Source organism: Herpailurus yagouaroundi, unplaced genomic scaffold (assembly GCF_014898765.1).
Source record: "Herpailurus yagouaroundi ecotype Mexico unplaced genomic scaffold, PumYag 160, whole genome shotgun sequence".
Classification (NCBI taxonomy): domain Eukaryota; kingdom Metazoa; phylum Chordata; class Mammalia; order Carnivora; family Felidae; genus Herpailurus; species Herpailurus yagouaroundi.
Window position 1 is genome coordinate 47,656,359 of NW_024412401.1, and position 12,070 is coordinate 47,668,428.

The 12,070-nt window shown below is 42.1% G+C and overlaps 1 protein-coding gene across 5 annotated transcripts in view; it reads right to left on the reverse strand.

Moving 5' to 3' along the window:
* SCAI (suppressor of cancer cell invasion) overlaps positions 1-12,070 on the reverse strand; it is a 153,467-nt gene that overhangs the window by 131,810 nt on the left and 9,587 nt on the right. The window lies entirely within an intron of this gene.

The window sequence follows — 12,070 nt, forward strand, 5'->3', positions numbered from 1 at the left end:
ACACACACACACACACACACACACACACACACACACACACACCCCAGAACATGCTGCCAAGGATAAAACAGTCTAAAATATGAGAGAAGAAAGAAATATGTGAGGCCTTCAGGAATACGATGCTGACTGAATCAAAGACTGCATTCCTGTACCTGAAGATGTTTCCACTCGGTAACATTTCAAATTACTTGTCCACCATCTAGTTTCCGGCATAAGGCTGTTTATTATCCAGGAAAATCAAGTGACATCACTTATATCTCTGCCTTTAAATATTCTAAGAGACGCTTGAGCTCTCTCAATAGCATGAGCTTTCTGGAAACAGAATTGTTTTCATTCTTAATGGTCTTTATTTTCTTGACTACTTAAAAGTAAAGTTGCACTACACTATCCCAAACAACTACTTTTACCTAATAACCACTAGAGAGGATAAATTACCCTATGTCAATTATAGAAATTGGTAAAATAAAAAATAATGGTTTTAGAAGCTTGAGGAAGTTTGAAATTTGAAACCAGAAGACATGTATATCAAAGAACTGTTTTCATTTTACTTATGGGACTTTAATAAAGCCTCATAGGAAATTATCTACACCAAAATTTAAAAAAAAAAAAAAAGCCAATATCACTATTTTAGTCTGTAACAGTAAAAATATTATAGAGACAGACAAAGACTATGTTTGTCTTGCCTGAGCCACTTCCTAGTTGTGTTATTCTGGGTAAATCACTTCACTTTCCCGAGCCTCAGTTTCTCTATTTGTAAATGGGAGCAATACCATCCTTCTTTTTTTTTTTTTTTTAAATTTTTTTTTCCAACGTTTATTTATTTTTAGGACAGAGAGAGACAGAGCATGAACGGGGGAGGGGCAGAGAGAGAGGGAGACACAGAATCGGAAACAGGCTCCAGGCTCTGAGCCATCAGCCCAGGGCCCGACGCGGGGCTCGAACTCCCGGACCGCGAGATCGTGACCTGGCTGAAGTCGGACGCTTAACCGACTGCGCCACCCAGGCGCCCCAATACCATCCGTCTTCTAATGAAAAAACAAATACAAATCCAAACTGCTTATAAGCACCAACCAGCACCCTGGGAATTAAGTAATTCTCTCTCAGACCCCTCCTCCTATTTAGTTCATTAACTCTACTCTGTAATCAACCTGAATGTAAACAAGTAAGAATTGATAAAAACAAACAGTGAACTCAATACCTAAGATCTATACATTTTATTGCATTAAAGTATTCATTAATAAAGTTAAAAGGTTTGTTAAAAAACATATTTGAGAAACCACTGGCTAATACATCAATAAATGCCAGTCATTATCAAGAAGCCCATTGGGGCAAAAGAAAAAAAAAAGAAGAAGGAGAAGAAGAAGTCCATGGAGTGCCTGGGTGGCTCAGTCGGTTGAGCATCGGACTCTTGATTTCAGCAGCTCAGGTCATGATCTCAGGGTTGTGGGACAGAGCCCTACATTGGGCTCAGTATTAAATGTAGAGCTTGCTTGAGATTCTCTTCCTCTCTCTGCCCCTCTCCCCCACTCACAGTGTCTCTTTCTTGAAAATAAAAAAAATAATAATGATAAAAACAAATAAATTAAAAAAAAATAGAAGTCCAAAAACCAGCACGCTTATTCTGAAATTTCTTCATCACTTTCTCCCTAATCTTTTTTCCCAAAGGAGTCCTTCTGGTCTTCACTTCTTTTTTTTTTTTTATTAATTAATTTTTTTTTTAATTTTATTTGAGAGAGAGAGAAAGAGAGAGAGTAGCAGAGAGGGGAAGAGGCAAAGAGAGAGAATCCCAAGCAGGCTCCATGCTCAGTTGAGAGCCCGACACAGATCTCAATCCCATGACCCGATCCCATGACCCTGGGATCCCAACCTGAGCTGAAATCAGAAGTCAGATGCTCAACCAACAGAGCCACCCAGGCACCCTTGGTCTTCACCTCTTAAGTGAAGCCTTAAGCCTTAAAAAAAAAAAAAAACAAAAAAACTAAAACAATTAATTCTTTAGTCCTTTTAGACTTCTGAGCATCCCTCTGTCCCTAACTTCTTAGGAATATTTACTCCATCATTTCAGATTGCAACCTTTCTGCTGGTTATACTTCCCCTCCCTTGTCTAAAAATAATAATGCCAATAATAGTGATAGTGACCAGCAGTGGTAAGAGCCAACATTTTGTGACAGGCACTATCTTAACACTTTGTATGTATGTATCACTGAAGGCTCACCACAACCCTATGAAGTAGATACCATTTTATTTAAGAAACTGTGCTACAGAGAAGAGGTCACTTTCCAAGGTCACATACCTCACCTGAATCATTCTAAAGTCACTGCTCATTACTAACATGCACACAACCTTCTATATTAGAAGGACATAAGAATGGAGTTATATGGGCAGGGATATTACTGTCCAATTTTTGCTGTTTTGTACTACTCTTAATTAAAAAGACCCAGAGGTACCTGGGTGGCTCAGTCAGCTAAGCATCTGACTTCGGCTCAGGCCATAATCTCACAGTTTGTGAGTTCAAGCCCCAAGGAGGGCTCTGTGCTAAGAGCTCGGAGCCTGGAGCCTGCTTCAGATTCTGTCTCCCTCTCTCTCTGCCCTTCCTCCTCCCTCCCTCCCTCTCTCTCTCTCTCTCTCTCTCTCTCTCTCAAAAATAAACATTAAAAAAAGACACATAATTTAATAAATACAGAAAGTGAAATCCTATGAGATAAAAATCTATAAGGGAACAGGACACAGAATCTATTTTTTTTTCTTTTATGATACAGACAGTGGTCCTGAAGGTAGAAACACATCTTGTTTGTAAGTTGAAGCAGTTTTATATAAGCAGGGTCTCTTCTCTCAGCTTTGGCAAAATGGAATACCAATTCAGTCATCTTCTGTTGTCTAACTTAGTGGCTTAAAACAACAGCCTTTAATTGTCCTCGGGAATTTGCAATTGGGTAGGGCCTGGCAGGGACAGCTCTTCTCTGCCCTAAGTGGGCACCCGCAGGGGCAGTATGATGGGGATCTGGAGGATTAGGATCTGCTTTTAGAATGGCTCACTCACATGGCTGGCGAGCTGAGGCGAGATGTCAGCTGGGAGCTCAGCTGGGGCTGAGGGCCAGGAGCTTCGGTTTCTCTCACACAGGCCTCCCACTTGAGCCCTCACAGCACAGCCTGGGAAGTCGGTTCCAAAAGTGAATACCCCAAGAGAGGAAGGCAGCAGCACACAGCATCTCTATGACCCAGCCTATAAGTCACAGAGGTTTGCCTGAGCCATGCTCTATTGGTGGCAGTTACAAAGGCCTGCTCTGATTAAGAGATGGGGACACAGATCTCAACACTAGATGGGAGGAGCGTCAAGGTCACAATGTAAGTAGAACATGTGTAATGAACGATGCTATTGCAGATATCGTTGGAAAATACAGTCTATCACATCAATGGAAGGTTACGTGTCCGTATATATCGAAGTTGATTTTTTGTTAATACTATTTTTTGGGTTCTATTAAGTAGACTTTTCCTGTAAGGGGTGAAGAGACTGAAAACTAACCTGGAGCTTCTCCTCCTCTGTGATGAAATGACTTCAGTGGCCTACAAGTAATTATCTTCAGGGCCAAACAATAGAGAAGAAAAAATGGTTAGGTACTAGTTAGCAACTACTAGAAAACTGAGCTTTTATTCATTTACCCTTCAATGAAGGTTTGGCAAACATCTTGCTTTTAATAAAACTCTAAATTCTCAAATGCATAAATTTTTATTCATTCATTTCATTGCCTATTGTTACTGGCAGTAGAAACCCCTGAAAATGAAAAAGCCATAGGGGTGCCTGGGTGGCTCAGTCGGTTAAGCGTCCAACTTCAGCTCAGGTCATGATCTCATGGTTCATGGGTTTGAGCCCCACGTTGAGCTCTGTGCTGACAGCTCAGAGCCTGGGGCCCGCTTCATATTCTGTGTCTCCCTCTCTCTCTGCCCCTCCACTGCTCACACTCTGTCTCTCTCTCAAAAATAAACATTAAAAAAAAATTTTTTTTAATGAAAAAGCATCAAATAGTTTCAGAGTTAACAAAGTAAGGGAAAAAGCTGAGGCACCTGCATTCTCTTTCAAAGAAGGGTTTATGGGCAGAGAAAACAAGAGATTACCAAACGAATGTTGGGGGAAAAAGATGAATCAAACCCCTAGGGCACGTGGGAAAAAAAAGAAAAAGAGTGACTAAGAAACCAGCCAAAGCCCTGGGGATTTCACCGGCATGTTCTGTGATGCTCTTTACACATGCCCTTACAGACTCCATCCTTAAGCTATGGTTCCTTTCCCACCTATCAGAGCTAGAAATAGATCCAAAAATATCTAAATCCAGTAGTTTCCAATGTCTTCAAGTATAAGACCCTCTTTTTAAGAGTAAAAATTCTGTGGCCAACTATATGACAATTGCTGTGGTTTTATTATCTGATTATTAAGAAAAATCAATAATGATAGAAGTACTTTGAATTCACTATAACCTCTACTAGATGCCATTGGTATTTTGTACAAGGGCATATAAAATATGTAATAGCAGGTACATGAGGTATTTAATTTAGATAAAATTCTTAGGAAATACCAAATACATATCAATTACTAGTAAACATGTAAGTAAGCCATATCTGAAAAGACCGAGACTGAGGAATTTTAAAGGACTTCCTTTTCTGGTATGTTACGTAGGATTTCTCCTACTGTGCCTATGGCTGGATTCAGTAACTAATTTTTCCAGTACCCATTCTATAATTCTCTTATAAATTATGAAGAGCATTCCTCTTCTTTTCAGCTTGTATCTTAATAACTTAAAACTGGTTTAAGACAATACAGATGCATATTCCTATTTTATAAAAAAGTAAGAATCCTCTTACTCATTGAAGACAATTTCTCATCACCAGCCAGGAGTCACCACAATAGATAAATGACTTGCTTATCTATTGTTGGAAAGACAGGCTAATGGCAACTGTTCTAAATCTAAAATCTTTATTTTCAGCAGCTGTTCTCTAAAAACATATAGATAATGCTAGAGTTTGGAAATTATCACAATAATTTAAACATTCTGGGACACCTGGCTGGCTCAGTCAGAAGAGCATATGACTCTTGTTCTCAGGGTCATGAGTTCAAGCCCTACACTGGGCATAGAGATTACTTTATAAATAAATAAATAAATAAATAAACAAACAAACAAACAAACAAAACTTTAAAAGTTCTGATTGCAGGGGCGCCTGGGAGGCTCAGTTAGTTAAGCGTCTGACTTCGGCTCAGGTCATGATCTCGCGGTTCGTGGGTTCGAGCCCCGCGTCAGGCTCTGTGCTGCCAGCTCAGAGCCTGGAGCCTGCTTCAGATTCTGTGTCTCCCCCGTCTCTCTGCCCCTCCCCTGCTGACGCTCTGTCTCTGTCTCTTTCTCAAAAATAAAGAAACATTAAAAAAAATTAAAAAAAAAAGTTCTGATTGCCACTTTGCACACTTTTGGGAAACCACGTGGGAACACTCTCATCATGGGTTCCTTCATCCAGGAAGAACTTCTAGAATACTGCCAAACAGGTACATATGCTTCTGAGGCCCACAGAATATATGGAGAGAGCCTGGAAAAAGAAACCCAACTGCAAAATAAGAATATAAAGAAATGATGCGCAGGGGCACCTGGGTGGCTCAGTTGGTTAAATGTCCAACTTCAGCTCAGGTCATGATCTCACAGTTCGTGGGTTTGAGCCTCGTGTTGGGCTCTGTGCTGACAGCTCAGAGCCTGGAGCCTGCTTCAGATTCTGTGTCTCCCTTTCTGTCTCTCCCCCACTCACACTCTGTCTCTTTCAAAAATAAACATTAAAAAAAAAAAATACAAAAAAAAAAAAAAAAAAAAAGAATGATGCCTAGCCTTAGTGTGAAATGTTTCCAAAACAACTGCCAAGTTTACAAAAACACAAGCATTTCTTTTGCTGAGCTTGTGGTGAAGATGGCCATTTACAGCAGACTGCATCCATGAAGAGAACCCACAGCTCATTGTGCAGAAGCTATGACAAGTTTAGGAGCACTCTGGCAAACCAGGGATGAGACAAAAGAAGGCCATAAAAAAAGACAAGGCTTGGGGCGCCTGGATGGCTCAGTTGGTTAAGAGTTTGACTCTTGATCTCAGCTCAGGTCTTGATCTCAGGTGAGTTCAAGCCCCTCACTGGGATCTATGCTGGGTGTGAAGCCTACTTTATTTTTTTTAAATATATTTTTTTCAACGTTTATTTTTGGGACAGAGAGAGACAGAGCATGAACGGGGGAGGGGCAGAGAGAGAGGGAGACACAGAATCCGAAACAGGCTCCAGGCTCTGAGCCATCAGCCCAGAGCCTGACGCGGGACTCGAACTCACGGACCGCGAGAAGTCGGACGCTTAACCGACGGCGCCACCCAGGCGCCCCTGTGAAGCCTACTTTAAAAAAATAATAAAAATTTAAAAAATTAAGAAGATGAGGCTTATATACTAGAGTTCTCCTGAGAAACAGAACCAACAGGATGTGTAATTGTGTGTGTCTACATAGAGAGACTGGATAATAACTGGATTATGCAATTATGGAGGCCAAAAAGTCCCGAGATCCGCAGTCAACAAGCTGAGACCCAGGAGAGCCAACAGTGTAGTATTGGTTGGAGTCTGAAAGCCTAAGAACCAGGAAAGTTTATGGTGTAAGTTCCAGTCTGAGAGCCAGCAGGCTCGGGACCCACGAAGAGCAGGGTTTCAGCTTGAGTCCAAAGGCAAGAGAAGACTGATATCCCAACTCAAGCAGTCTGGCAGGAAGAGTTCCCCCTTATTCAGCCTTTTTGTTCTTCTCAGGTCTTCAACTGATTGAATGAGGCCAACCCATCTCGGGGAGGGCAAGCTACCTTACTCAGTCCACAAATTCAAATGTTACTCTCACCCAAAAACATCCTGACACACAGCCAAAATAATATTTGACCAAATGTCTAGGCACCCCGTGACTGACTCAAGTTGATACATAAAATTAACCATCAGTAGCTTACCTAAGTGTGATCTGCCCACTCTTCCCAGACAGCCAAGAAGGGGTAGGAAAAAAGTTCAAAACCTGGTGACAGATACCAGGCAGAGGAAAAGCGAATTTCACTGGGCAACGACGTTCTGGCTCTTGCCTTAATAAGAGTGAACATGAGCATGGGACTACCTCCCAATCTGTGGGACAAAAGACCAGGGACTCCGAAGAGAAAAGCAAATGGGTAGAGATTCAGCTATTACAACAGGCACACATCACTGCCTGAAAGTAAACTGTCCTGCAATGCCTTTAATCAAAAGACGGCTGCTTCCAAAACACATACACAGACACACAGGCACACAGTGCCCATCAGAGACCTATCCAGAAGGAGAGAAAGCTTAGCCAGAGATTCATCCCTTGGGTACAATAGAGCCAGTGTGGAAAGAAAAGAGACTACCTCCCTCCCCCGCCAAAAAAAATCACAGGCTCATATAACTCAGCCCTTGTAAAGCCAGGATAGTAAGTCAAGCTTTTGGCCAGGGCGGTAGTCATCTCAAGGCTCAACTAATTCAGGATCCCTTTCCAAGCTCACTCATGTGGTTGGTGGCTGGCAGGCTCTCTTCCTTACCATGTGGCCCTCGCCATTGACTGCCTGTCCCCACAACGTGGCAAGTGACTCTTGTCTGTCCAGGGCCGTCTCACATCATGGCAGCCAGCCTCCTTCAGAGGGAGTGATGAGAGGCAGAAGGAAAGAAACAAACCAAAGTCTCCTGACAACCTGATTTGGGAAGTGAGGTCTCATCACTTCCACGGCACAAAGTCCAGCCCACACTCAAGGAGAGGAGAATTAAGCTCCATCTTTTAAAGAAAGGAGAATCAAAGAATTTGTGGACAGTCTTTAAAACCACTGCAGAGACTAAAAGAATTCTTGAACATAAAAAAAAGGAGCTGGATAGTTATTAAGACATCAATGGACGTTTTGTTTTCACTGTATTCCCCAGACCCCAAGAAGACGGTCCTTGCCTCAAGGGAGGTTCGTTTTTGTTTTCTGAAAATGTGAGCTCCTTGAGGAGATGATGCTGAGGGGAGGGGGGGAGCTACAATACCTTTGAGGGCACAAAGGTAGAAACGAGAAGAAAAAAGGAGTGAACTGTCTGGTAAGGGGAAGGAATTCTTTGGGACCCACAAAAAGAAGAGGCCTGCAAGCCCACTTCCTGCCAGGGCTCTAGACAAATGACAGGTCCTCAAAGGGAGATGGGTGTGTGCTGTACCCAGGAAAGCTGACACTTCTACACCAGAATCCCCACACCTAGTAAAAATCCGTGTGCCTAAAGTTGGCCCTAACTGTTAGAGCCACCGAACTTCAAGGAACCATATCCTCTTACACAACATGCTTACCAGTCACAGCCATTATGGACTGAAAACGAAAGTTTCACCCTTTGCCTGGTTCCTCACAAGCCTCTCAGATTCCTGTACAACCCTAAGGAGGGATGGATACCCATTCTTAATCACTGAGATTGAATTTTTCTCATCAGTTTGGTGGATTAGGGGTGGGGGGAGCACATGTCCCAAGGTTGGATTTAATTTCATTTGAAGGAATTAAAATATTGTAACATTTCTTGGTTACCTGATTTTGTTAAATGTAATTTGTATCTACTATATGGTCAACTAACTTACCAACTTATGGATATCTTTTTAACTTATCCACCTTGGTAGTTTTTTAAAAAGTTACAAGGGGCACCTAGGTGGTTCAGTCACTTAAGCATCCGACTTTGGTTCAGGTCATGATCTCACGGTTCTGAGTTCAAGCCCCACGTCAGGCTCTGTACTGACAGCTCAAAGCCTGGTGCCTACTTCAGATTCTTTGTCTCCCTCTCTCTCTGCTCCTCCCCTGGTTCACACACTCTCTCTCTCTCTCTCTCAAATTAAACATTAAAAAAAAATAAAGTTCTATGGGGCGCCTGGGTGGCGCAGTCGGTTAAGCATCTGACTTCAGCCAGGTCACGATCTCGCAGTCCGTGAGTTCGAGCCCCGCGTCAGGCTCTGGGCTGATGGCTCAGAGCCTGGAGCCTGTTTCCGATTCTGTGTCTCCCTCTCTCTCTGCCCCTCCCCCGTTCATGCTCTGTCTCTCTCTGTCCCAAAAATAAATAAACGTTGAAAAAAAATTAAAAAAAAAAAATTAAAAAAAAATAAAGTTCTGAACAGGTTGCTCCATCGAAACATTAAGATTTTTCCATTAGTAATATATATTTTTAAAATTTTTTATATGTTTGTTTATTTTTGACAGAGAGAGAGAGAGAAAGAGAGACAGAACATGAGTAGGGGAGGGGCAGAGAGCGAAGGAGACACAGAACCCGAAGCAGGCCCCAGGTTCCAAGCTGTCAGCACAGAGCCCGACACGGGGCTTGAATTCACGGACTGCGAGATCATGACCTGAGCCGAAGTCGGACACTCAACCGACTGAGCCATCCAGGCGCCCCTCCATTAGTAATCTATTACCCACAATTTTTTCTAGGCTATTCTCTCCTACAGAAAGTATATAGTAGCTTTGGGGAGCCTGGGTGGCTCAGTCGGTTGAGCGTCCAACATCGGCTCAGGTCATGATCTCGCGGTTCGTGGGTTCAAGCCCTGCATCAGGCTCTGTGCTGACAGCTCAGAGCCTGGAGCCTGCTTCAGATTCTGTGTCTCCCTCTCTCTCTGCCCCTCCCCTGCTCACAGTCTGTCTCTGTCTCTCAATAATAAATGTTAAAAAAAAAAATTTTTTTTTAATTTCAGATTGTGGGAAACTCTTAATAATGAACACGGTTCCTTCAACAAATAAACAGCATGGGGGAAAACAGAGTGGGAAAACTACAGATTTAAAAAACTGTGAAGGGCGCCTGGATGGCTCAGTGGGGTGAGCATCCGACTCTTGATTTCACCTCAAGTCATGATCCCAGGGTGATGGGATCAAGCCCCACATCAGGCTCCATGCTCAGCCTGAAGACTCTCTATCCCTCTCCTGCTCACTCTCTCCTTCTCTCTCTCTCTCAAATAAAAAAAAATAAAATAAAATTTAAGTAAATAAATGTGAGATCTAATCAAAAGATTGCAAGTTACAAACCTGATCTGAATCTTTGAACAAACACATATTTTATTTTATTTATTTTTTTTTAAATTTTTTTTCAACGTTTATTTATTTTTGGGACAGAGAGAGACAGAGCATGAACGGGGGAGGGGCAGAGAGAGAGGGAGACACAGAATCGGAAACAGGCTCCAGGCTCTGAGCCATCAGCCCAGAGCCTGACGCGGGGCTCGAACCCACGGACCGCAAGATCGTGACCTGGCTGAAGTCAGACGCTTAACCGACTGCGCCACCCAGGTGCCCCTGAACAAACACATATTTTAAAAAATGATTAGCCAAATGTAGAAATCTGAACACTGATAAGATATCTGATAACACTAAGGGAATATTTTTAAGTTATTGTCAATAGTATTGTGGTAATGTGTTTTAAAAGAGTCCTTGATCTTTCAACAACACATACTCACACATTTACAGATGAAAACTATGTATGGCATATGCTTCAGGTAGAGTAGGAAGGTATACACATGAAACGGGATTTAGTTTATAATCATTGATGCTGGGTGAACAATTTAAGTTCACTGTAGCATTCCGATATTGTCTGTGTCTGAAATTTTCCGTATTAAAAATACATATACATACACATATAAAGTAGACGTGGAGCCTTACAGGCTAGGCTGTTTAACTTTCTTCTGCCTACTTCTGACATCCTGCCTTCCAAGGAGTCCTCGAATTAGTCCCAATGAACCTTTGGGCTCATTTTTTTAACACCCTTAAAAATCACTGCTTGGGGCGCCTGGGTGGCTCAGTCGGTTGAGCATCCGACTTTGGCTCAGGTCATGGTCTCGCAGTTCGTGAGTTCGAGCCCCGCATCAGGCTCTGTGCTAACAAACAGCTCAGAGCCTGGAGCCTGTTTCGGATTCTGTGTCTCCCTCTCTCTCTCTCTCCCCCTCCCCTGCTCATGCTCTGTCTCTCTCTGTCTCTCAAAAGTAAGTAAATGTTTAAAAACTAATAATAAATAAATAAATAAATAAATACATAAATAATCACTGCTTTAGCCTGTCTAGGTTTTACTCGAGTACAGTATTACCATGAAAATGCTGACCACTTTGACTGTACCATCTTGGGCTCCTGCAGAATCTGTTTTTACAGAACCGAATTTTGGTGTTATGTCCGTAGGTTTTCACTGACACAGGCGGGAAGAAACAGCTTTACCAACACCACTGCATTTCTGTAGGGACGTTGCTAAGGCAAACACTATCACACAGAAACACTCTAAGTAGAGGACATTCCTGTGTTTCGGTATAAATTGCAAAGTGTTCATCTAGTTTTCAACATAACTCCCTCCAGAATCTCAGTTTCTCACCAGAGTACAGAGATCTATCTCCCAGAGATAAACACTATTTGTTTGAGGACTACATACAGAAAGACTGCAAAGGACAGACAATACTGCAAAGATAGAACATCCAAAAGACAGAAAGCAGTCTGGTCTATTTCCACAGCCTGTTTTTAGGACACTCTACTCTTCACATTTCACTCGAAGTGGTCCCCCTCTGTTATTCCATTCCATGACCGGGATAACTAAGTATTTACTGATGACTTCCAAGTCTATACCTGAAGCCCTACTCTCTCCTCAGCTCCAGACCCATGTTTTCACCTGCCTGACGAGAGACAGTGTTCAGTGAAGCACTTTACGCTGTATACGGTCAAAATAAACTCATAATCTTACCCTTCCAAACTTGCTCCTGTCTCTGTTGTCTCAATTACAAATGTTCCCATCCAACCTATTATTCAAGCTAAAAGCTCAAGATACTGTGAAGAAAAGGAAAAGGCAAGCCATAGACTGGGGAAAAACACCTGCACAACATAGATCTGATAAATACTTTATTCCCAGAATACATAAAGGAACCCTTTAAACTATATACATAGACAACTGATTTTTAAAAAACGGGCAAAAGATTTGAAAAGAAAACTCACAGAAGAAGTTTTATGAATGGCAAATTAATACATGAAAAGATACTCAACAAGATTAGTCATTAGGGAAAGGCAAATTA